The following is a 25,871-nucleotide window of genomic DNA, read 5'->3' as shown; positions in this document are numbered from 1 at the left end:
CACACGCACTCACACACACACGCACACAAGATATGATACCTACAGCAGTTTGTAAATTGGAAGTGTTATCAGACCCTGAGGAATATGGACAAATAAAGCCTTGTTTATCCTCTAGTGTCCTTGGTGTAAGACAGCAAGAAGAAAGTTTGAAATGTATTATTACCATTCCCTCCTGGAGTGACGGTAATAATGAATTTAGCTACCTGCAATATCTGAAACCGGCTGAAAACAAACAGAGGCAGAGTAACATTTTCCTAAAACCTACTTATGTGCCACGAAGTTGATGATGATGTGTTTATGTTCATGTGCATTATCAGAATCGGAAGCCCTTTTATATTCACCAAGCAAGGTTTCACAAACAAGGAATTGAAGTACACAGCAAGAACCATCGGGTCCATTAAAGGGATAGTTCACCCAAAATTGTTCTTATTTTCTATCGATTAAAAACCTCATGAAGCCTTGAATTCATGGATTCTTTTTTGTTTTTGTCGCATTCCTAAACCAATAATTTTATGACCGGTGGAGTCTCCTGTAGGAGATTCAATGGAGATTCTTTGTGTCTCCTACCAGAACTGTTGCCAGCCATCAAATTATTGGCTTAGGAATGCGACAAAAAACAAAAAATATCCATGAATTCAAGTCTCCATGGGGTGACTAATCGATAGAAAAAAAGTCATTTGGGGGGTGAACTATCCCTTTAATGTAAACTTTTTCACTCTCAGAGTTCAAATACTGTAGGGCTTAAAATAGTTAAGCCCTACAGTATGTCCTTCATCGTAGGACAAATAGCATTAATAGCCAATCTTGTGAAGATGTTGTGCCACGGACCCCCATAAGAGAACATTTGTGTTTTTTCCCCGGACGATTTTTCAAAATCTTTTAAAAATTGCCGATTGTACAAGCTCACGACACATCAACATTGTGAGCTTGTACATCGGCGTTTTTTTTATACCTGGGACGCATCTGTGTCATTTTTTTATTTGAGCTAAAAAGCATTATTTTACACTTTGGCTATTCAAAAATAGCAGATATACAAGCCGCGCTATGAGCTTGTATATCTGCTATTTTTCGAGATTTTTTTTCAAATCTTGCAAATGTATATATTTTTAAAGCGAACATTTGTAACTCAAATCTTTGCTTCTGGGGGTCCCTGGAACAAAATATTTTGAGATGGGGGTCCGCGGCCAAATACAGTTTGAAAACCACTGACATAGCAACATACGTTTTTTCAAAAAACTGTTACGATTTAGATGACATTTTGTAGAATCGGAACCTCAGGCCTTAATGGGTTAATAGCCTAAGTATAAAATAGGATTCAAGTGGTTTAGTTGGGGACCCCCTGGGACCCCACTTTGAGAACCACTGACATACAGTACACATCCATTTGATATGTGAAACACTGCAAACCCCAGCCAGCTTTATACTCTGTGTAAGCTGGTCTTAAAACCTCATGTAAAATGGTCCACTGCTTTCAACACATTTTGTTTAGGTGGAAATTAATAACACAATAACGCATTTGCAAACATAATCAAAAATTAAGAGTAGAACTGCAAAATGCTCTGGCGGCCAGCGGGCTAATGCATTCCAGTACATTAACTCATTTATATGGAGACTCTCAGGCAAAAAAGAAAAAGAAAAAAAGCAACAGTTGTTTATTCCACTTTGCATAATGGAGCTGGTGCTTAGGCAGGTGTGAAGTAAACATTGAATATTGCTTTCTCAAAAACATCCCCTACTATGAATATTTTGTTAAATCCTTATTTTCAATCCCTGCGGATTTGCCGTGAAGCGATGGATGGATGGATGGAGAATAGAGGGATAGATGGATGGAATAGGGGAGGGGGGAGGCAAAGACCGGCTTTAATGGAAGAGAGCAAACTTGGGTGCACTTACTCTACATAATAATTCTCCATCCCAAAAGGTAATGGGACCCTTTCACGTACATTTTCCCTCTCTATTGAAGCCAACCACCCCCACCCTCAGACGCACGTACTCACTCGCGTGCGCGCACACACACACACACACACACACACACACACACACACACACACACACACACACACACACACACACACACACACACACACACACACACACACACACACACACACACACACACACACACACACACACACACACACACACACACACACACACACACACACACAAAATGGTTACCATTGTACTTGATGCCACCTATGTTCTGCAATGCTGTTCAAACCTCAAGCCACAGACTCATAAAAAGGGAGCACACTCTGGCACGCACGTACGTAGGCACGTGCGCGCACGCAAGCACGCACTACCTTCACTGCTTATCACGCTCTCCGTTTCTGTACCACTGTTAGAGTTCATTCTTTAAAGATTCATAGATGCATTGGATGCATTTTCATTCCCGTGTTGGATTTAGCACACGCTGGTAAATTATTCTGTAGTTGGCTCATTTCAGTCAGTTCTGCTTCAGTGAGTTGCACATCACTCCAATGTCAACATGTACAGTAACGCTTTGATTATTGTTTCAAGGGTTTCTTTTACAAAAGATCGGTGAAATGAACATTCCCCCTGCAACCTAAAGAAATGATCCTACCAAATGTACTCTCAGGTATCAACCATAAATGGCCCAGGTCTGCTTGCGTTCACAAAGCAAAGCAATCATTATAGATTGACTGTAACACCAAATACAAGTTACTGTAACCAGCTACAGTATGTACAGTACATGACCTGTTTTTATTTTAGGACCATACCTACGACATGTCCATTTCCTTCATAGTCATTAACCATCTAACTACTTAAACACTATATACTTCGTTGACCGGGGTCCCCAAGGGTTTGTACTTGGCCCCCTCCACCAAATGTGAGCTTATACTGTAGATCGGCTATTTTCACCAAATGTTTGCCTATTCTCACCGAATGGTCACCTATTATAACATGGCCAGAAAGGGTACGAATTATCCATCATTATACATCAAATAGCGAAAATAGCCAAACGTTGGCCTATATTCGCAGAAAGCTCTCCAATCACATTGACGTGGTTAAAACGTCAACGAACGTACCTGAATAACTGAATAAATGTTGGCCAAATATCATTGCGCACAAGTCCAAATCACTCCTCGCTTTAAAATGCATTAAATGCAACAATAAGGCATTTAATGCCCCTTATTGTTAGCCTGAGCATTGGCCAGACTGATAACGTGGATTCACTCTAACGTTCCTCCCCGGTATCAGCCTGGACTTGGGCCCATAGGGAGCGAGTATGAGAAATCAGAAAATGATCGGGCCAATCAGTGACTGCGTTTCAACTGCTGTCCGTACAACAGTGAAAAGCATCAAAAAATCATTTTCTGATTTCTCATACTCGCTCCCTATATGGGCCGAAGTCCAGACTGATACCGGGGAGGAACGCATTATCAGTCTGGCCAATACCAGGCTACCTTATTGTATGGTTAAGTGGTTAGGGCGCGTGCCACATGCTCTTGAGTCCCCGGTTCGATTCCCTGCAGGCCAGACCATTTGCTGCATGTCACTCTCCAACTCTTGGTCAGCAAAAAAATGCAATAACATAACTTTGACAAAATATAAAGTTTGCCGTGTTGGATTATCCATCTCAAGCAAGTTCCAAGTCTCTGCAAATTGATATTCATATAGAGCAGAAATTAATTGAATTCAGTGGCTTCCTTCAAGAACAAACAAACCACACATCTTCGCTGTTGGGCAGAAAGCTTATATCTCCATAAAAGTATATGCTGTGCCTCTCAAATAAACAAATACTACTATTACTGGGACAGCAATGGGTGGGTCTGCCCTGAACGATTTTATATTTCAACCTTGTGGGCATGTTGAAATGTGAACGTTAATATGAAAGTGTGTGTCCTTACAGATTATATTCAAGCAAATGTGAACATTTGTGCATGAGTTTGGATGAGGAACTTTGCTGTTGGCACAACTTCTACAGTATATGAATAGACAGTCTGCGGGTAGCCCAGAGGGGCAAGACTCAAGAGCACACAACATAAAAGAGGAGCAATCAAACAACATCAAACTAATCCCAGCAAAGCACTTCAGAGCGAAATGCATTGCCGGAAGGCTGGCTGACCGAAGACAAATTCACTGCCCGTTTCAATTTGGAGGCAGCGAGGCATTGCACGGTGCAGCATGCTATAGGTGGTGAATTTGACTGAAGAGGACAATCACACGGTCTCTCTCTCTCTGTCCTTGTCCCCATCTCCCTCAATCTGCAGTATGTCTCTATCCACTGCAAAGCCCTTTGCAAATTCTGAATGAATGCTTTAAGCTCCTGCCCCGGACCAATCCAAAAGCTCTCAAACAGATGAAAAGAAGTATACCGTCACAGTGCGACATGAACACTCATAACGAACTGGGGTGCAAAAACTTAACTTAACCGAAGCAATAGGGTACTTCAGCATCGCTGAGTGTCTTCACCAAGAGATCCTCACGTACTCCATTGATTTACCTTAACCACTTAACCCTTGAGACTTGGTAAAACTGGACCTGAGTTGGCTCACTTGGACCGTTTTTTCCCCCGTCTACATCAGGGGTCTTCAACAGGGGGTCCGGGACCCCTAGGGGGTCCTCAGAGTTACTACAGGGGGGGCTGCCAAATCTTTGTCTGATAGGATTATTTTTTTGACATTAACCACTTGAACCCTAGCATCCCTTTTCTGAGGAGAACTTTAGCCAAAAATAGCAGATCTACAAGCTCACAACGCCTAGCACTGCGAGGCGTTGTGAGCTTGTAGATCAGCTATTTTTGCAGAGGTTTGGTGTAGAGGGAAAAAAGAGCAGACCAAGTAGGGAAAAAAAAGTTTAATCTGAAACACAATTTTCTACAATATAGAGGGGGTCCCTGCTTCATCTCTCTCTCAGCTAGGGGGTCCTTGGCCTGAAACACGTTAAAGACCCCTGGTGTACACCAAATGTATTCTACAAGCTCACAACCCATCGCAACAGGTTGTAAAATGGCTATTTTTGACTATAATGTTCCCCCCAGAATTTGGATGCTGGGGTTCAGGTGGTTAACTGAAGCAAGGGGGGGATTTGAGTGCCTTCACCGAGAGACCGTCACGTACGGCATCGATCACATTCACCTTAAAGGTTAGGACTTACCAATGTGTGAAGAGAATGTCGTGATGAATTCACCTCTGGTCACCGTGCAGCCCGAGCTTTCTGCGGAGCGGGAACGTGGCGGCGGCAGCGCTCAACTGGATCATTTCGCAGAGAAACTTCAGAAAAAGCGAAAGAAAAGCAAACAGAGCAATCAGAGCGCCATTAGCAAAGGCAGACGTGTTTTAGTTGATATATACGGCGACTTCTCCGAGACCGTATAAGGAGAACTTCTCCGGTGTCATACAATTATATTACCACCTGTACCGTAGCCCATGTGAAATGGGATCTGCACATTACACCACCTCAGAGGAAGTGAAATTCACTCCGACTCGACTAATGAAGGCTTATTCAAACACCCTGCCGTCTCCGTGCTGATTATACACATTAATGAACACTTCCTGGTGAATGTGAGTTTGGTCAATTATTTTTTTATTAGCAGTATATGAGAATACATGTCTCAGTGGTTGGTGCATTACACTGAATACATTTATGTACAACTATTAACGACACAATTATTTACAACTACTCAAAATGTACAACATACAAGGTATGCTGAAATGGCAAGAAACTATATACAGCATGCAATAAACACTATAGCAATATATTAGCACAATATGCAATATAGTTTACTGTACATCCTATATATATGGCAATATACAGTGTGCTTGTACAGGCTGGTTTAGCAGTGTAGGTAGATTAATAAATAAAATGCTGATTATTGCAAATGTTAAAGTCCTAGTTCCAGGATTTTGTCAGTGGGGCGCAGTGGGGGTGTTTGTGAGCCTCACTGCCATAGGGGGAAAACTGCTGGCGTGTTGCAAGGAAGTGATTTTGATGGACCGGTACCTCTCGCTGGAGGTTGACTTTTTAACCCATTAAGACCTGAGGCCGATTCTACAAAATGTCTTCTAAATCCTAACATTGTGTTACTATGTCAGTGGTTCTCAAACTTTTTCATGTCAAGGACCCCAAAATGTATATGTATTTGGCCACGGACCCCCATCTCAATATTTTGTTCCAGGGACCCCCAGAAGCAAACATTTGAGTTACAAATGTTCGTTAAAAATGTATATATATTCAAAGATTTGCACAAATTTTAAAGATTTCTCAAAAATAGCAGATCTACAAGCTCATATCTGCTATTTTTGTATAGCCGAAGTGTAAAATAATGCTTTTTAGCTCAAATCAAAAAATGACACAGATGCTTCTTCAGGGAGAGGTGGTGAAAGGGGGTGAAAGGACTCAGCCATAATGTTCCTGCTGGCTTCTCAGTCCAGGATTGGTGCAGGTCCTGTAGAGCATACCAGGGGGTCCCCAGCAAAACTAGTTAATATGGCGTCACAATCATTTTAACCACTTTAACCATATTTTATACTTTGGCTATTCAAAAAGAGCAGATATACAAGCTCATAGCGTGACGAGCTTGTAGATCTGCTATTTTTGAAAAATCCCTGGCACAAAATATTTTTGAGATGGGGTGGTCCGCAGCCAAATATATATCATTTTGGGGGTCCTTGACATGAAAAAGTTTGAGAACCACTGCTGTAGAGACGGCAGGTCCTGGAGAAGTGCAGGTCAAGGCGAGATGCAGGTCCTGGATGATCCTGGAGTGGTGTACAGTAGGTCCTGGAAGTTTTACAGGTCCTGGTAGAGACAGCAGGTTGCAACCGATGACCCTCTCAGCTGACTGGATGAATCATGTTTATCTTCCTCTCCGCTGACTTCAAAGGATGATGGCACGGTGGTTAGCACTGTTGCCTCATGGCAAAAAGGTCCAGGGGTTCCGACACAACTGGGGCCTGTCTGCATGGAGTTTGTACGTTCTCCCCCATGCCATGTTCACATGGGTTTCCTTCCATAGCAAAACACATGCATGTCAGGTACACACTCCTATAAGGCTGGGGACAGTGTCATGGCTGCCCTCTGTTCTTAATAGCTAGGATGGGTTAAACGCTGAGGACGAATCCCCCCACGGGGATCAATAAAATATGACCTAGCTTTACTGACCCACAATCTGTGCACATCATCTGAAATGAAATGAAATATTTATTGGATTAGTCATATTATTATTATTGTAATATTGTGGTCCTTCAAAGCTCCTAGAGCAGGTCATACAGTTGGTCCTGCAGGCCCCCTGCAGTGGTGTGTGTGTGTGTGTGTGTGTGTGTGTGTGTGTGTGTGTGTGTGTGTGTGTGTGTGTGTGTGTGTGTGTGTGTGTTTTACTATACTTGTGAGGGCCAAATGTCCCTACAAGTACAGTAGAATTTGAGAAATAAGGACAGTTGTCCTGGTCCTCACAAGACAAAATGATTGTTTTATGGTTAAACAAGATTTGGGCAGTTAGGCTTACAATTATTAAACGATTCAGGATGGGATGAGGGTTAGGATTAGACAATTAGAGGTTAGGTTTAAGGGTAAGGGTTGGAGTGCTGCCTGATTTATAAGCCTCAAAGCTTGTAGATTGGCTATTTTCATCTTTTTGGCCAAGAAATCGGCCTAAAATCACCCTCTGAAAATGTTGATGTCCTGACAAGTACATTCAATACAAACTTGTGTGTGTCCGCCACATTGTCCCAGTGGGCATTCTGTTTTTAATCAACACACACACACACACACACACACACACACACACACACACACACACACACACACACACACACACACACACACACACACACACACACACACACACACACACACACACACACACACACACACACACACACACACACACACACACACACACACACACACACACAGAGAGTATTCAACCTGCTGGTAAGAAATGTCATTATTCGGCTATGAAATCAGATAAGGCTCCTTATCTGTCCCGCTCTCTCTCATAGTATGTTATTATATATTATACAGTATATTGTCTCTGTCGGGTGGAAACCTCATATGTCCAAAACCTTTCAGGATTCAAATTAGAAAGTAGAAAAAGCAGCAGATCTACAAGCTCAAAGCGCGTTTCGAGCTTGCATATCTGCTACTTTTGATACTTTTATGTGACGCTGTAGTATGATCGAGAAGGGCGTTAATTTATGAAAAAAAACACACAAAAAATTAATATGGAGATAAGAGGTTTCCATGAGGAGACATCAGCAGTGCAGAGCACTGACAGGTCAGCAAAAAGCATTACCACAAAAAACATAGACAATGTCGAGATTGAACGTAAAAACTGAATGTTTTCTGCCTTTATTGATAGATACAGTAGACTGCAAAGGCCGTCGGGATCGGGATTCGAACCCGTGACACGCTGTCAGGCTGCATTAGCAGCCTAGGTTCCCGGACCGCTACGCCAGCTGTCCGGGCCAATCGATTATAATAATACAAAATAATTAAAACGAAATCGGTAATCGACAATTTAACACCATAATCAATTAATAGATTTTGACACGTAATTATAGGCGAAAGGTTTTGTCTTTCTCCTGTCTTTCTCCATCTCTCCGTCAATTCCAGCCCTCTCCTACTCCCTCTGGTTGCCTGGCTTCTTGATCAGCCTCGTGTTGTCTGATGCCCCCACCTCGCCGTTACATCTCACTTTCTCGTTGCCAGGCTTCCAGACATCAGCGCTACTCTGCCCTGAGCGCTCACTCTCTCTCTCTCTCTCTCTCTCTTTCCCTCTCCCGTCTATCTCTCTCTTCCCACCCTACATCCAAGTGTCAATGTTTCCCCCACTCTGCTCAGTTGAGCTGAAATGAGTTGAAAAGCTCCTTTCTGAAACACATGTAGCCGCAGGAACAGGCTTCTCTCGCTCTCTCTAAGAGTGAGCTCAAAGCCGTGATAGGTTATCAGGAGAGACTAACAACTTACTGTATGTAGCAGTAGTTTTCAAACTGCTCAAAAAGGCTCAGTGCTCAGCTCTAATAATAATAATAGTAATAATATTAAATGTTTGCCTATAATTACATGCCCGGAATGGGGACACCAGGTTGAAAGGTTAGAATATAATGTATTAAAGTACTGACTAACTTTTTGTATAGTTATGATTTTAAATAGTTGTATAATGTTAATAATAATGCGTGTTTGTCACAAAATCCCAAGAGTGCCCGTCGTTATGTAAGTTTGTCACAAAATCCCGGTGGCACACTGTTTGGGAACCGCTGAAGTACAGACTCGGGCACCACTCTGCTCACGTCTCCCTCTCTGTCTGAGAAGACACTCAAACACACGGAACACCAATAAAACAAAGCCATTAAAAACACATCTATGGTATTAAGCTAAGTGAACTCATGACATTAAATTGAGGGACTGAGTGATAACCCCCACCCCCTCGCAATAACAAATACTTTTCTTGCTCATGGCCCATTCATCTGTGTCAATAACCAAAACAATTCAATCAGAGTATTGCACTTGGTCGTAACCTGCCCTCTACAAAAGAGAATTTATGAGCCATGTTTAATACCCTCTATCCCCAGTCTACCTACACCACACTGCCAGATTTGTGTGTGTGTGTGTGTGTGTGTGTGTGTGTGTGTGTGTGTGTGTGTGTGTGTGTGTGTGTGTGTGTGTGTGTGTGTGTGTGTGTGTGTGTGTGCGGGCTACTTCCCATGTTCAAAAGTATATTTGTGTGCGTGCGTGTGCGTGCATGCATGAGTGTATGTAGCTATTAAGCCAAATGACTTTGCATAGCCTTGCGATGATCACATAATAATGTAGGTAATAATGGCTGAAATTGAAAGTTAAGCTATGCAATCTCATCCATCGGCTCAGAGCACAGAAAAGACTCTTTCAAATGTAATCTTTTAAATATGACTGCTAAATCACAGATCACCTGCTTAAACTTGTAATCGTCATTGAAATCCCTGTGATCCCTGTGAAGTGATCAAAGTCAGTTACCCGTGTTGTTTAACCACATTAACCCCGGTGTCTCCATTTTTAGCACATTTCTGATGCGTTAAAAGATCGTCTCCCCCTCATTTAAAAAAAAAATAGACGATCTACAGTACAAGCTCACAACGCGTTGCGGTGCAATGCGTTGAGAGCTTGTAGATCAGCTATTTTCACTATCGGTCGTACAACGTATATAGGGCTGAAGTGGTAAATGATGTTTTTCAGCAGAAGCAATGTATGCACAACATGAACGTGTTTGCATTTTGCATTTGTTGGAACGAAATGAAATATGGCCTTAATATCCATTTCCCAGACCCCCATTGAGCTTCTGACACACAGATGGAATCAGCTCCCGGGAGAAGACATGTGTTTCGTGCGCTCTTGTACGAGTGAGAGTATGACTCACAATCAATGACCGGGAGGCACGGCGACAGAGACAAAGGGGGGACGAGAGAATGGAGGAAGAGGAAGAGGAAGAGCCAGAGACAGGAACGACTAGACTCCCAGCGGGAGAGTGAGACGAAGGTCGCGCAGCTTTTCTATCATCTCGACACGACTGATAGAAAATAAATAAACAACGCGGCTCATGAAGTGGCTGTAAATTAAACACTTGTAGGTGTTCAGTTACAGTGCAATACTGTACTGCACTTAGATGAAGGAAAGCAGCAGTCCAGGGATGGGCAACTCACTGAAAATATATCGAAACTGGCTAAAAGGTTAAAGCACTACATTCTGATAGTAATCATTGCTATGGAGAGTTTGTTCTCTCCAGCTCTTTAATAAACAGATACATCTCTGATGGGTTGCCAATTTCAGCCAATCAGGAAAGAGTACCCATTTAAACACCTTCAATTTTGCAGCGTTCCAGTTCCAAATTTGTCTGCTCATTTCTTTGTGTCATCACTTCCAGTTAAACTTTAATCTGCATCCTGTGTGAGTTACTGTATATCTCCTGATTGGTTAAAATTGGTATCCTGACCTGAAATGCATTTACCGTTTACTAAAGAGCTGGAGAGATGCAACATGTTGTGAACTTGTAGATCTGCTATTATAACGAAGTAAATAATCGTTCATTAATCGTATTTGAGGCAAAAGTTTGAAATAATCATACTGCTGCAACGTGTGTGTAAGCTTGTAGAGCGGCTATTTTCAACTATAGGATACTTAATGTAGAGCGAAAACAGAAAAGACACACATAAAAAGGGTTTATGTGGTTACGGTGAAGTCACTTCATTCCTGCTCATCAAGAGCAGAGGATGGCACCATGCATCACTTTCTCTTACACACACACTCTCTCTCCCGACAACTAATTCTCTCACTCTCGGTTTTCCTCCAGGTATCGCCCTCTCTCCCCCATCGCTCTCCCTCTCCCTCCAAGCCCCCCCCCCACCCTCTCCACCCCCACACACACACTTACAGTGTGTGTGGCCTGTAGCCCTCGCCGTATTAATTGATGTTTCCCTTGTCGACACGCACTGTTGAGCACAGCATCAGAATGTTGCCAAGGCACTCTCCGCTTCTTAACACAAATGTGTGTGTGTAATCACAGGCCCTTCTGAACATGAATGTATGTGTATGTGTATGTGTATGTGTGTGTGTGTGTGTGTGTGTGTGTGTGTGTGTGTGTGTGTGTGTGTGTGTACACTGTACACTCACATGTGTGCGTGCCGTATAATCACAGCCACTTCTAAAATACAAGTGTGTATGTGTGTGTGTGTGTGTGTGTGTGCGCGCGCACGCACGCAAGCAGCTGTGCATAGTGTAATATTTATGTGCACTCAGAGTCAAAGAATATTAACAACACAGAACAAAGTGATAAAAATACATATTGTTTGGGAGAGACGGAGGAGAAAAAAAAATTGTCTAAGAAGCTTATGAAACATCTCACCCAACAGACAGATACTTGACACGGTAAAATCTCAGATGGAGCATATGAAAGAAATCGATTACTGAACAAACAATAACTAGATCCTGTACAGTACTCAGGCTTAACTGGCGCAATGAAGTCTGAAATCCTCCGCATCGGAAAGAGAAGCATTTTATTTGCCAAGTACAACATCGTGCCAAGGTTTCTGTGGGTGGCACCAGTGCAGAAACGCTGTATTAATATGGTGAATACAGTACAAAATACCAAACAGAAACCCAGGACCTGACAATCAGTGCTGAAACACCACGGGGGGGCATGGAAGAGACATACAGTATCGCTCTACATATGCATTCAACCTTAAGTCAATATGTGCAGTTTCCCCCATAGGCTATAATATATCATACATAAACATGGACCATTTTCCCAAACCATAACTGTACTTCGTTGACCAGGGTCCCCAGAGGGCCGGGCTCCTTTTTTTCCCTCTACACCAAATGTCTATGTCGAGCAGTGGTGTAAAGTAACTAAGTACATTTACTCATGTACTGTACTTAAGTACAATTTTGAGGTACTTTTACTTTACTGGAGTATTTCCAATTGTCTATACTTTCACTTCTACTCCACTACATCTCAAAGGCAAATATTGTACTTTTACTCCACTACAATTATTTGAAAACTTTAGTTACTAGTTACTTTGCAGATATAAATTATTACATTACAAAACATACATTAACCACCTTAGCTTTGTTTTATACATAGGCTATTTGAAAATAGCCGATCTACAAGCTCACAACGTGTTGCAACGCGACGCGTTGTGAGCTTGTAGATCTGCTATTTTCAAACATTTTAGTACTTTTACTTTTGGTAATTTAAGTCCATTTTGATACCAATACTTTTGTACTTTTACTCAAATACATTTTTAATTCTGAGCTTTTACTTGTAACAGAGTACTTCTACATTGCAGTATTGATACTTTTACTTATTTGAGTACTTTTTCCACCACTGATGTCGAGAATAGCGCTGTATATAGGCTCACAACGACGTATTGTGAGCTTGTAGATCTGCCAATGCCCCCCCCCGCCCCAACCCAACTGAAATAAACTGAATGGGACTGGACATGATGTAAGTGCACTTTTGAAATGCACAACAGCACTTTATTATACTGTGCTGGTAACTTTTTAAAGGATTGCATCATGGCACTTTATATAATATATGTACTGTGCTAGTAACTCTGCAAGATGAATTGCATGTCATCCATAATGTTTTTTTTTTATGTTTGTCGTCGTGTTTTAGATTTTGTCCGTTTATGATGCTTTGTAGATGGTTTGTTGTTTCATGTTGCACTGCAAGTGACTGAGGGGGAGCGGTATTTCATATTCTTTATACAGGGAAATTGACAGATAAAGTGATTCTCATTATTTTTACCAAATGTTTGCCCCAAAATAGGGACACTAGGGTTCATGTGGTTATAATGGCTTAAAAGGTAACAAGCAGAACGGTTACGCGGTAGCTATGAAGCAAGCAGAGTGTGTTCAGGCAGAATTCAGTCCTTTTTTTCCTTTGTTCAATGTTTGAAAGACAAAAGGCAACAAAAAAAAACGGCAACAAAAAAAGCAGTCACCCTGTCTGATGTACTGCTAATTACATGATGGCAGCCTTTGTTTGCATCGTACATAAGAAACAAAGAGGAGCGGGTGATGTGACTCACAAGTCATTCATGGACAAAAAAAACAACCAAAGCCTGAATCATTATTGGTTATTGAGGGGGCGGACGGACGTTTGCCGGGCCATGTGCTGCGTTTCCCTGGCTCACGCATGTTACTGCGCTGCGATAGCCATCTCCTAGCTACAGGCTGGTTAATTAAAACTAAAGATTATGGGAGGTCAGGGATCGTTGACTTCAAACCCTCCGGACAAACTAAAATGGCAGCGTGAGATTGACAGGCGGCGGAGGAGAGGAGCGCGTAGGAAAAACACAGGGCCAAACGCAAGGAAAACAGGAACAGAGATAAAACTAATTAGGAGAGCCCCAGAGTCTTTTCTAAACATATAACATGACAGGGAATGGTAAATAAATACCTGCCCCACACACAGGCTGTGCGGCGCGGCTCGGCCGTGTGACACGGGATCTAACATGATAAGAAAAGGACAGCGAGACTTTTTTCCCACACTGTCACATGTGTCACGTCTGCTCGGTGGTGTAAAGTAACTGACTACATTTACTCAAGTACATGTACTTAAGTACAATTTTGAGGTATTTTTACTTTACTGGAGTATTTCCAATTTTCTGTACTTTTACTCCACTACATCTCAGAGGCAAATATTGTACTTTTACTCCACTACAACAATTTGAAAACTTTACTTACTAGTTACTTTGCAGATACAAATTATTACATTATAAAACATACAACCACTTTAGCCCTATTCTATACCTAGGCAATTTGAAAATAGACTATCTACAAGCTCACAACGCGTCGCGGTGCGACGCGTTGTGAGCTTGTAGATCTGCTATTTTCAAACATTTTAGTACTTTTACTTTTGGCACTTTAAGTACATTTTGATACCAATACCTTTACACTTTTACTCAAGTACATTTTGAATTCCGGACTTTTACTTGTAACGGAGTACTTCTACATTGCAGTATTGATACTTTACTTAAGTAAACAATGTGAGTATTTTCCACCACTGCTGTCTTCCACCACTGCTGGAGTCTTGCAATCCATCATGTCACCGTGTGGAACAAACCACCGTTTGGCCTTGGTGAAACATTCTGGCTGTGAAAGCAAGCTTATATGAGAAGCAGCAGAAAAGGGATAAGTGAATGTCAGAGTATACATTTCTGCACATAGGTGAAATGTGTCCTCTGCATTTACCCATCCTATAGCCATTAGGAGCAGTGGGCGGTAATGGTTTCAGTGTCTTGCTCAGGGACACGTCTTTGACACACAGACTGGGCGGACCGGGGGACCTTCTGTTATGACCCCCCGCATACTGCATGCATACCGAATGCAGTTCAAAGTTACAGCAATGTACACCATGCCTCCATTACAAGGATGTTACAATTGTGAGCCCCTACGGGCAGTGGTGTAAAGTAACTAAGTACATTTACTCAAGTACTGTACTTAAGTACAATTTTGAGGTACTTTTACTTGACTGGAGTATTTCCAATTGTCTATACTTTTACTTCTACTCCACTACATCTCAGAGGCAAATATTGTACTTTTTCTCCACTACCATTATTGTCTCCGCCGAAGGTGGAGAATATGTTTTCGCTTTGTGTGAGCAAACATTGTTAGCCAAGCTAACATTGGGCAAGCTCCACGTGACACGTGTCAATTTGTTGACACCAATGCCTCTGATTGGCTAGAGGGACGCGTGACGAAATAAAATTCTATAAATAGGTGTGTCACTTCAAAAAGCCCCTACTTTTTGAAGTGAGGTAAAACAGGATCAATCAGACTTGATTGGAACAGTACCTTCAGTAAGTCCAAGTCACCCGTCTGTGCGTGTGTGTTTCCCTCTGAGAACACCTAACATTGGTCAAGCAAAGGCGCAGAAGGCCAAAGCTAAGAAAGCATACTCATCTACAATTGTAACGTAGAAGAGGACTAGAGTTGAAATGATCCCACAACAAAGCCGAACTCTTAATACGTGTCAATATGTTGACATCAATGTCTCTGATTGGCTAGAGGGACGCATGACGAAATACAATCCTATAATAAAAATATAATTTATATATATATATATATATAATTTATATATATATTTATATAATTGCTATAGTCTGCTGGCGGAGACTTGTGCTCCGAGGAGCACATTTTCTAGTTTGAAAACTTTAATTACTAGTTACTTTTAGTTTGCAGATATAAATTATTACATTATAAAACATACATTAACCACTTTAGCCCTATTTTATACCTCGGCTATTTGAAAATAGCCGATCTACAAGCTCACAACGCATCGCATCGCGACGCGTTGTGAGCTTGTAGATCTGCCATTTTGAAACATTTTTGTACTTTTACTTTGGGTACTTTAAGTACATTTTGATGCCAATACTTTTGTACTTTTACTCAAGTAAATTTTACTTGTAACAGAGTATTTCTATATTGCAGTATTGGTACTTTTCCATAAGTAAATAATTTGAGTACTTTTTCCACCACTGCAGCAATGTACACCATGCATCCATTACAAGGACGTTAAAATTGCAAGCCCCTACGGGTCACTATGCTATTCTCTTTTTCTCTCTTAAGAGTCCCTCCTTTTTTCCTCAAGGAGATACTGTAGAGCAACGGAACACAATCACATGTCTTTTCTTTCTCTTTATTGTCCTTGTCACGGTTTTTAATAGTTACTTATTATTCATATATGCATATATATGCCTGAAGAAGGTTGATCGAGTGCACACAGAGTGTGTGGGTGTTCTTGATACATGTCTACTCCACCAACGCATTAGACATTTTATTCAGGTGTGCAAGAGACTTTTCTCAAAAGGTATCCAAGTATTAAGTTGTTGTGGTTAAATTGCCGTTATAGAAAGGCACACTGACACAAACCTCCTTCACACACACACAGACAACCCACAACCTCTGCGGTGGTGGGCAGATACTTTACCAGTGTGCCAGGAGTAGCTTAACACCAGTGCAGTCTTAAGGAGACACTAGAGGGACTTTTTGGACTCAACATAGTATCTGAACCTACCATTTTAACAAAGCATTTGGTTAGCTTTTTAAGCCGGTTTAATAACCCTGTCTCTCCTTTTTAATCTTGTTTTAAACATGTTTTAATCCTGTTTTAGACTTTTTGTTTTTTTTAATCTGTTTTATTATGTACTGTAGCACTTTGAGGTTTGTTTCAAATGTAAAGTGCAATACAAATAAAATGTATTATTATTATTATTATTATTGATCTGTAGCATTATTCAATTTGTTTAATCTCCATCTCATGTGCGTTTTGGTCATTATTTTCACAACAATGTACGTAGCCCAGTGCATGCGTACAACCGGTGACTTCAAATCCAATATCTGTGGTTTAAACCATTCAAACCGGGAACGCATCCGTGTCATTTTAGATTCAAAAATAGCAGATATACAAGCTCATATACTACATATGAGCTTGTACATCTGCTATTTTAAAAAAATATATATATATATTTAATTTTTAACATTTGTGCAAATCTTTGAGTAGTACATATATTTTTTTTAAATCTTTGCTTGGGGGGTCCCTAGAACAATATATTTTGAGATGGGGGTCCACGGCGAAATACATATATGACTTTGGGGGTCGTTGACAAGAAAAAAGTTTGAGAACCACTGATATTATAGCAACATAAGTTTTTTCAAAAAATCCCAAGCAAAGATTTGAGTTAAAAAAATTCGCTTTGAAAATACATAAAGATTTGCAAACATTTTCACGATCTTTCAAAAAATAGCAGATCTAAATGCTTGTATATCTGCTATTTTTTTAGCAGCCAAAGAAATCTTAAAATGACACATGACATGCTTTCCCGGTCTTAATGGGTTAATGGAGATTTGTGAGGCTCCAGCTTATGTTTCTATGCCATGCATATACTGCATAACATAGTGGCTTGATTCCGAGAACGCAGCAGAGCTTCATTTACGAACCATCTACAGTTACGCCACGGTTTCAGGCAGCGATATTCCAACACTTCAGCTCTGGCCAACTATAGCTTTAAATCAAGGCTCCTTCCTACCGGGACCTTCTTGGTGCTGCCCACTCACTGGTGCATGAATAATAACGCTGAGCATTTTTGGTGAGATTGGAAAGTGCCTGACGATATATTGGGCAGAGCTGCTGCTGTGACAGCTCTATTCATTTTCTGATCGCACCTTTATTTTCCCGGCGCTTTCAGCGTCTCTCCTCTCCAAAAAGAAAAGTGAGGCTGGAGAAGCAGTCTACTGAAGGATAAGAATTTGCATGGCACTCCAATACGCCCCAAATGCTACTAATTATGTGAAAGATAGATATCGGGGCATAGAAGAATGCATGACATATCAGAGCACAATATACTATTGAATCCCGCAGCGCTCGTTTTACCATGGATCATGGATGCCAATGAAAATTGACCGTACAAAAAGAAAATAGATATTGATACATAGTAATTACAGTAAAGTACCTGATTAGATACTTGTGCTTCACAGCTAATTTGATCAACAGTTGTCTTACCCGTACCGGTTTATCTGAGGCTGAGAGCAAGGGTCATTGATTAAATCAACAACAATGGGTAAGGATATTTGGTAGGCGTATGAACACTTCATAGACAATCAATTATCAGATATTAAAGGAGAATTCCGGACGATTTAACACTGGTTGCTTGTTTCCAGATTCTGGCAACACGAGTTGCCAGGTTCTGGAAGAAACAAGCAACCAGTGTTAAATCGTTCGCCATTGACGGCAGCCTCGCAGATAGTTTCAACGCATGTTTGACTATCATGAGACTCTACTATGAATACTAGTAGTGAAAAAAACAACTTTGCGTCGGTTATAATAGACGAATTTCCCTTAGCCACGCGCTCCCATTATGACAACGGAGGGGGTTTAAAAAATGACGACAGGGGAATATATGAAAAAAAAGAACGCTACTTTTCACATCGGTAGGTGAGTAACGAGACATCAAAGATAACACTTAATTTGTCCGGAATTCTCCTTTAAATAGGATTCAATCTACTTGTTAGCACAAATTATAACATACTTCCTCTTCATTCAACAGAAATGAATCTTCACTGCTAACACTTGAAGTGTAATAACCATGAATTAATCAAAAATCGATTCTATAGAATCTATTCAGACTGTTAATACTGGCCTTTCAACCACCTTATTTAGATACAATTATTTCTTTGAGATATTAGAACATGGAGAGAGAGAACACAGACAGGTTGGGTCTCTTCACCTATACACACACAACATATTTAACGTTAAAATCAGTAGGGCCATCCCAATCAAATCACCCAAAACATGTTATTTCCAAATCCAGCATGCTCGTGCGGCAACTGTACAATTTGTACCGTGATTTCAATAAGTCAGTGTATCAGGCTATATTAATTATATATTACATGTATTTTGGTGGTAGAATGCGCACAATACCTATGCCTCTATTTCTACTTATACAGGACAACAGTATATACCTGACCAGCTCAGGCACAGAGGGCCTGGTCTGACGTTAACGCCATCCTTTTACTGTCATGTAATGTTATTCCATTTTGATTAGTAGTACTCGCCATACTCTACCACTTATTCTGTACATTCTGTACTGTTCTCTGACCTTATACTTGAATCTTTGTTTCATCCTCAACCCATTTTGGGCGGGAACCCCTATTTGTAACTATACCTTTCAGGACCCTTTTGGGGTTCCTGTTGCTATGTACAGTATATAGCAACTTACATTTGTTGTAATTTTTTAATAAATATTTGAAGTTTTTCAGAAAACTTAGGTCAGGATTTAGAAGGCGCTTTTAGAATCGGCCTCAGGTCTATGTGGTGATGCTGATGATTACAGCATCTGTCTGTCTGTCTGTCTGTCTGTCGGCTGACAATATTAATCTCCTGGCAGAGATGAATAAAGTATCATAAAAAAAAGACGAGAAGTCCCGTTCAGTATAAAATGTAGAAATAAATCTCAAAAGTCACAAAGTCTGTCTCCTAACACCTACCGCTCTTCAGGGGTATCAGATTGAGATAGCTCTTGCCTTTATTAAAAGTCCCACGAGTTGCCCAAGCATGCCCTCAAGAGCCACATCCATATCTGCGGCAGACATGACATTTTGTTCCTGATTAGTTCTATCTGGAGGGGAAGGGGTTCTTGTAGTCCAAAACAAGGCATCCGTGTCACATCAGGACACAGATGCCTTCCTTGTGCCCCACATTGAATCCAAAACTAGATTTGCCAGCCAGGTTAAAAGGTACTTATCTATGGATTACACAGTGATTGGACATGATTCATTATAAGCTAATATGCCTTGACTGTGCAAACTGCAAACTATGTTCAGATTTGCTCAACATCAGTAATATGATTAGAGCAAAAACAATGCCATTCGCCCTACTTCAAGGCCTGAACACTAGGTTAATCAAACAAAATAATATATAGATTTTTTATCACAATAGATTTACCGGTAGTAGACCTCTCTAGCTTCCCCACCACAATAAGCCTATCTAAGTCCTATAATTCAATAATCGTTTTAGGTGTAGGCCTATTTTTTGAATTATGAACAGTTTCTGAACCACAAGGCAAGAAGACAAATGCACTGAAATGTCCAGACTAATTTGCATTCCTGAGAGCTTAGCAAAATAAGCAACATCATATCCTATAGTAGGCAAACATTTGGCAAGCTCACGTTGTGATGCCTTGTGATCTTATAGTTTGGTTATTTTTGTTGAGTTGAAAAACAAATATATAAATACAATTTCCACAAATTAATAGAAAATAGATCTACAAGCTCACAACGCATCGCTTGGCAACTTGTCAAAGTATGAAATATGGCTCAAGGGTACTTTATAATTGGCATTATTAAATCTAAAAAATAAACTTACAGAGTGATAAGAGTGAGAACATGTTTTAGAGGCAATTTTTTGCACAGATATGAACACTTCCCGTCATGTGCCTTGGGATTTTTGACTTGCCCTTCTAGAGTGCCTTGGGCGCAAAAAGTTTGAAAACCACTGTACTAGGCTACACTTCAACAAATAACGCAAAAAGAACAGGACCTACCGCCAGCACTGAAAAATAAGAACAAGAAACATGTAGCAGATGTTACAAAGGCACAGCATAAATCATCTGCCTGAAAGGTGGGTTTTTGTTGTATGTCCTTGAGCTGATTCTGGTTCCCAACTGTGGTGAACAAAGTGATTCTGATGCACTGTTATATTACTTACTATTACTTTTTACCATATTATTCCAGTAGATTACATTAAAATTGCTTCATGTATACATTAAATTGTTGCTGTCGGGCAGAAACCTCTTATCTCCAACTTTTTTTTTCTTTTTTCGTAAATTAATGATCTTGATCATACTACAGCGTCACACAAAAGTATCAAAAGTAGCAGATCTACAAGCTGTAGATCTGCTACTTTTGCTGTTTTAGAATTTGAATCCTGAAAAGTAACAGTTTTTGACATAAGGGGTTTCCACCCGACAGAGACGATATTTATGTTCTATTGACCGTAGTCACAGTTCTGCCTAAAAACGTATTACAACTTGTAGTGTCCTGGATGTTTAATGTTATTAACACAACTTACATTTTATACCAAACATACAGTATGACACTATAGTATATCGTCACTGTTGGAAAGAAACCGCTTATCTGCCTCCATATTTTAACTTGTTTATGTTTTTTCATAAATGAATGTCCCACTTCATCATACTATAGTGTCACACAAAAAGTAGCAAAAATAGCCAATCTACAAGCTCAAAACGCAACGCTACGCAGTTTGAGCTTGTAGATCAGCTATTTTTTTATTTGAATCCTGAAAAGTTTTGGACATACAGTATGGGGGTTTTCCACACGACAGCAGTGATATGTAACATAACATTATGTGACACATTCTGATACAGTCTGACCTGTTAGAATGAACAGATAGATGATAGCCTAGTTGTATGATATTGGCAGTATTAGTATGATATTGGCAGTATTAGTGTTGTATGTCCCAGACAGAATTTCCACAATGTAATTAAGGATGAACAATTTTGACATTGTGTGATGTCGTAGAATTTCTCATACAAAGACCTATATAGGGCTTCAGATTCAGATTTCCCAAATCGACTGTCTCACATTGACAATAGTTAAAGCTAGGGATTTTATTTAACCATTGTCAGAGACAGACAGTTATACAACAGGCAATTTTTCAAAACTGAATGGGCTTCCATGTTGTGTAACAGCTACCAACACCAAAAAAAGTAAAACAAAGTGAAGGATATTATTTGTGTTTACAGAAATTGCTACCTTTTGTGGAGCAATGATTGCAGCAATTGCACAGGTTCCATGTGTTTTCATACCAGGGAAACAATCACTCTCTGCTAGACGACAGTATGTGCAGACAGTTTTGTAGAAGAATGGCTGGAGAGACATATCAGCTCCTTTTGGAGATTAGCCAACCCATATTGTCTGCTTCTGTGAAGACGAGACAAGGTTGTTTTTTTTCTTCACTTCTTTTTCTTTCCCTTTTCTTTGCTTAGTTTTTTCAAGGTAACGCATTCCCCAGCACAGTGGTTCTCAAAGTGGACTCCCTGGGGCCCTTGGGGGGGGGGGGGGGGGGGGGGGGAGTTGATATAGCATCAATAATGTTAACCCTTTTATCCATAAGTTGGCTATTCAAAAATAGCAGATGTAAAAGCTTGTACATCTGCCATTTTTGAAAAAATGTAAAGTGAATAATTGTTTTAACAAATCTTCTATTATGGATGTCCCTGGAACAAAACATTTTCAGATGGCGGTCCGCGGCCAAATACATTTTCGATGTATTTGTCAATTTGGGGGTCCTTGACATGAAAAGGTTTGAGAACAACTGCCCTGGCATACATCGGCTGATGCAGGTCATAGTTTCGTCACGCAGGTAGTTTGAACACGCATTCTGACGGGTGGATAATCACATTTTTCCTTTTCCATGTGATAACCTCCTAGGTGATGAGCAACACACTGTGCAAGCGCGGCACACCTTTAGGCACAGTTACTCTGGTAGTGATCGCGGTCTCCACAGATACAGAACTAGAAAAGGGCTCCTCTGAGTTAATATCTCTGCCTGGTTGAATCATCAGAATCAACTTTATTGTCAAATCACAGGTTTACAGGTGTAAGACAGTGGGTGAAATTTGTTTTTGTGCAAGCTCTACATCGTTTTTGTTACTTCCATAAGAGAAAGGGAAGAAGGAGAAGAAGAAGAAGAATTAAAAACAGAGCAAATTATCAACATATTTACATAATATAGTACCAGATATATCCAGTGTGGTAAGTACCTGAGGTGAGACATAAAGGTGCGTGAACATAGCAGCAGATATATACTGTACATGATATGCTATGGATGTTAGATAAGGTGCGAGAAAAAACAACAGTCATAAAAGGGATTAAGGTGTCAGGGCATGTCGACTGCATAGTCCACATAAGGTAACAAACTGAGGTATAAGAGTGAGTCGAGTTCCCTAGCCACAATTTTGTAAGTCATGGGTCGCAAGTTGGGGCGGAAGGCATGGCCTGTATGGGAAGTTGCGTCATGATCCATGATGATTATGTTTTTGATAGTACAGCCTACGGTTCAAGAGTTATAGGCCACAAAGCGACAAGTGCCAGTGTGACACCATGAGGCCAATCTGAAAAGCAGTTGGACAGGGGCGAAAACATAATCTCTGCCGGCGCCCAGCATGGCAGAGCTAATGACAATATAAGAATGGGGAGGGAGGGAGAGACACACACACACACACACACACACACACACACACACACACACACACACACACACACACACACACACACACACACACACACACACACACACACACACACACACACACACACACACACACACACACACACACACACACACACACACACACACACACACACACACACACACACACACACACACACACACACACACACACACAAAAGAGAGTTAGAGACAAACAAAAGACTGCTTTCACTATGGCTGTGCCTTACATCAACTGTAATAGCACTTTAGCATTTGAGCTGAGCATGCATGAGAAGGAGCACTCTTAATAACAGTCTTTGGCCAACACACATTTGCTTTTTTTTTATCCATTTAGCTGATGCTCTGATGTGACGACTGAGCTAGTCAGGTTCAGTATTCTTTTCCAAGGACACATTGGACAGTGCATGCGACTGTTGATGGGTGCATTGGCTGCACAGAGATGGCCAGTGTGACCATGATGGTGAGACTGTAATATCTCACCAAGAAGACAGTTTGACCCTCAACAATACAGCATGTGTAGTCGTGTAAAAAGCTATCGGTAGCAACACTTGTGCTACGGGTATGTCCTGACCAGTGACTATAAGAGCATACTGACATTGAGATCTAACAAGTCTTATAATTCAGTAACTCATTTTTCTAAATATAATAAGACAAAAGTATTAGTAGAACATTTGCTACTGTTGACGTTGAAGTTAATTATAGCAAGGTAGGTAACCTTTGTCCGAGCATACTGGATATCACTTCTATATTACAATATTTATGGACCAAACATTGATTATTTCAATATTGGCTTTTTCTTTAAACATCCTTACTTATACTGTAGTATTTGACAGCATTGTGATAAGTTCTAAAGATATTTTATTTAATAGAAGAAAATAATTTGTTAAAAGATTTTTTTTAAATAAGAATATTTCATATATAATGATTTTCATGTTTATTAAACAATATTGATCATATATTTAAATAATGGATTGAAAGACTAAGTAATCATTTATTTTTCCAAAATGAATATATAGCGTTTGGAAAGATACCAGATCCACATGGGAATGGTGTGGCTTTAATGTGGATCTTGGAATTCATCTATGACATTATTATCTATGACTTATGACTCCAAACGTACGCAAGGTTTCAGCATGATCACAGCCCCATTGACTCGCATTATAAAATGTAAGTTAAAGAAAGAAAGAAATGTGGCGCTGATCGGCCCAGTGGTTTGCGAGATTAGCACACACAGCCAGATGGAGACCGACCGTCCATTTAGGACCCCAATGGAAACAAGGACTTTTTTGGACAGACCTTTTAGACAAAGTATTATAAATGTAATTGTGCCGTTTACATTTTTTGCCTAATAAAATATTCAATCAATCAATCAAACTCTTATAGACGGCTAGACTCCTGCAGAGCCGCGCCATTAAAAAGAACAAGCCAGTAAAGGGGAGCAGCGAAGAGGGAGGGGAGTGGGAAGCTTCAGCCTAATTTGTGATTCGCCAATCGATTTTGGGGAGAGACACCGTCGAGCGACAAAGCATAAATAGGCTTTACAGCCGTGTGTTTTCTTTTACGGAAATGCACCATGAACTGAAGCCAAATTAGCATTTACAGCACAGCTTAAGATTGTTGTGCCACAGGCAGCGACCAAATTGCAATTAAAACGCCTCCGTTATGCAGAGACCATGAATCATGCAACTTAATTCTCAAAGAGTAGAAGACGTATTTACCATGCTGGTGTTACTGTTGGCTGTCCGTGAGAGATGGGGGACTATCTAAAAAGTCCAGATGCTTTCTGAGAGGAAATTAAACAACTATAAAGCTTACACTGAAGTCAGTTATACTTCATCATACAACGTTGTCCTGTGCTGAAAATGGCTGATCTACAAGCTCACAATGTGGGCATAACAGGGACAGAGGCAGACGGTTTCAATGGGGACCCGCCAACGGGCATTGTTCACGACTTGCATCATTACCGCGTAAGCCGCCAGGACGGACGTGAGTTCACAGTGACCTTGACCGACCACCTATTTTATCCTATTAGGCATTTGTATGAAAAGTGTCATAATTAGCTGATTAATTCTTCAGTTATGGACAAAAACTGTTTTGTGAGGTCACAGTTACTTTGACATTTGATTGCCAAAATCGAATACGTTTGCCTGAAGGCATTCCTGAGATATCGCGTTCGGGAGAATGTGAATGACCCAAATAAATAAATGTGTCTGGCCACAGTTGTCAAACAAAAAGGGAGCACAATGCATGCTGAAATTTTTAGTGATTGATAGTTCACCTCAAAAAAATCAATTGATTAGTCACAAAAACAAAAGTCATTTTGGGGTTGAACTATCCCTTTAACCCAGCAGCAACATACCTACAGTAACTCAATGGGCAGAGACCATTCAGTTATCACTCAACTTTACTTTCGACACTACAATGAAGTCCACATATACTGACAATGACCTTTTTCTCCATTTAAAATCATGAAGAAAGCCTTCATGAAGTTGAATACAACTCTCAAATAAGAAATATTTGCACAGAAGGTCATATTTCCGTGCAGTTTGTGTGCGCAGGAGTTCCATTTCTATTTTATTCTCAATTAAAAGAAAATATACATCGTCCCTGTCGGGTA

General features: G+C 40.5%; 1 protein-coding gene across 1 annotated transcript in view; it reads right to left on the bottom strand.

Annotated features, from left to right (window-relative positions):
• Nucleotides 1-25,871, bottom strand: part of LOC308104882 (muscarinic acetylcholine receptor M3-like) — a 126,723-nt gene that overhangs the window by 88,672 nt on the left and 12,180 nt on the right. Inside the window, exon 2 of the mRNA XM_080455479.1 lies at nt 5,122-5,237. The gene's annotated coding sequence lies outside the window, so the exon portion shown is untranslated. The remainder of the gene's footprint in view (nt 1-5,121; nt 5,238-25,871) is intronic.

This window comes from Gymnoscopelus braueri (genome assembly GCF_963280865.1).
Source record: "Gymnoscopelus braueri genome assembly, chromosome: 17".
NCBI lineage: Eukaryota > Metazoa > Chordata > Actinopteri > Myctophiformes > Myctophidae > Gymnoscopelus > Gymnoscopelus braueri.
Note: the sequence above shows the minus strand (reverse complement) of the source record. Positions and strands in the feature narration are given on the sequence as shown.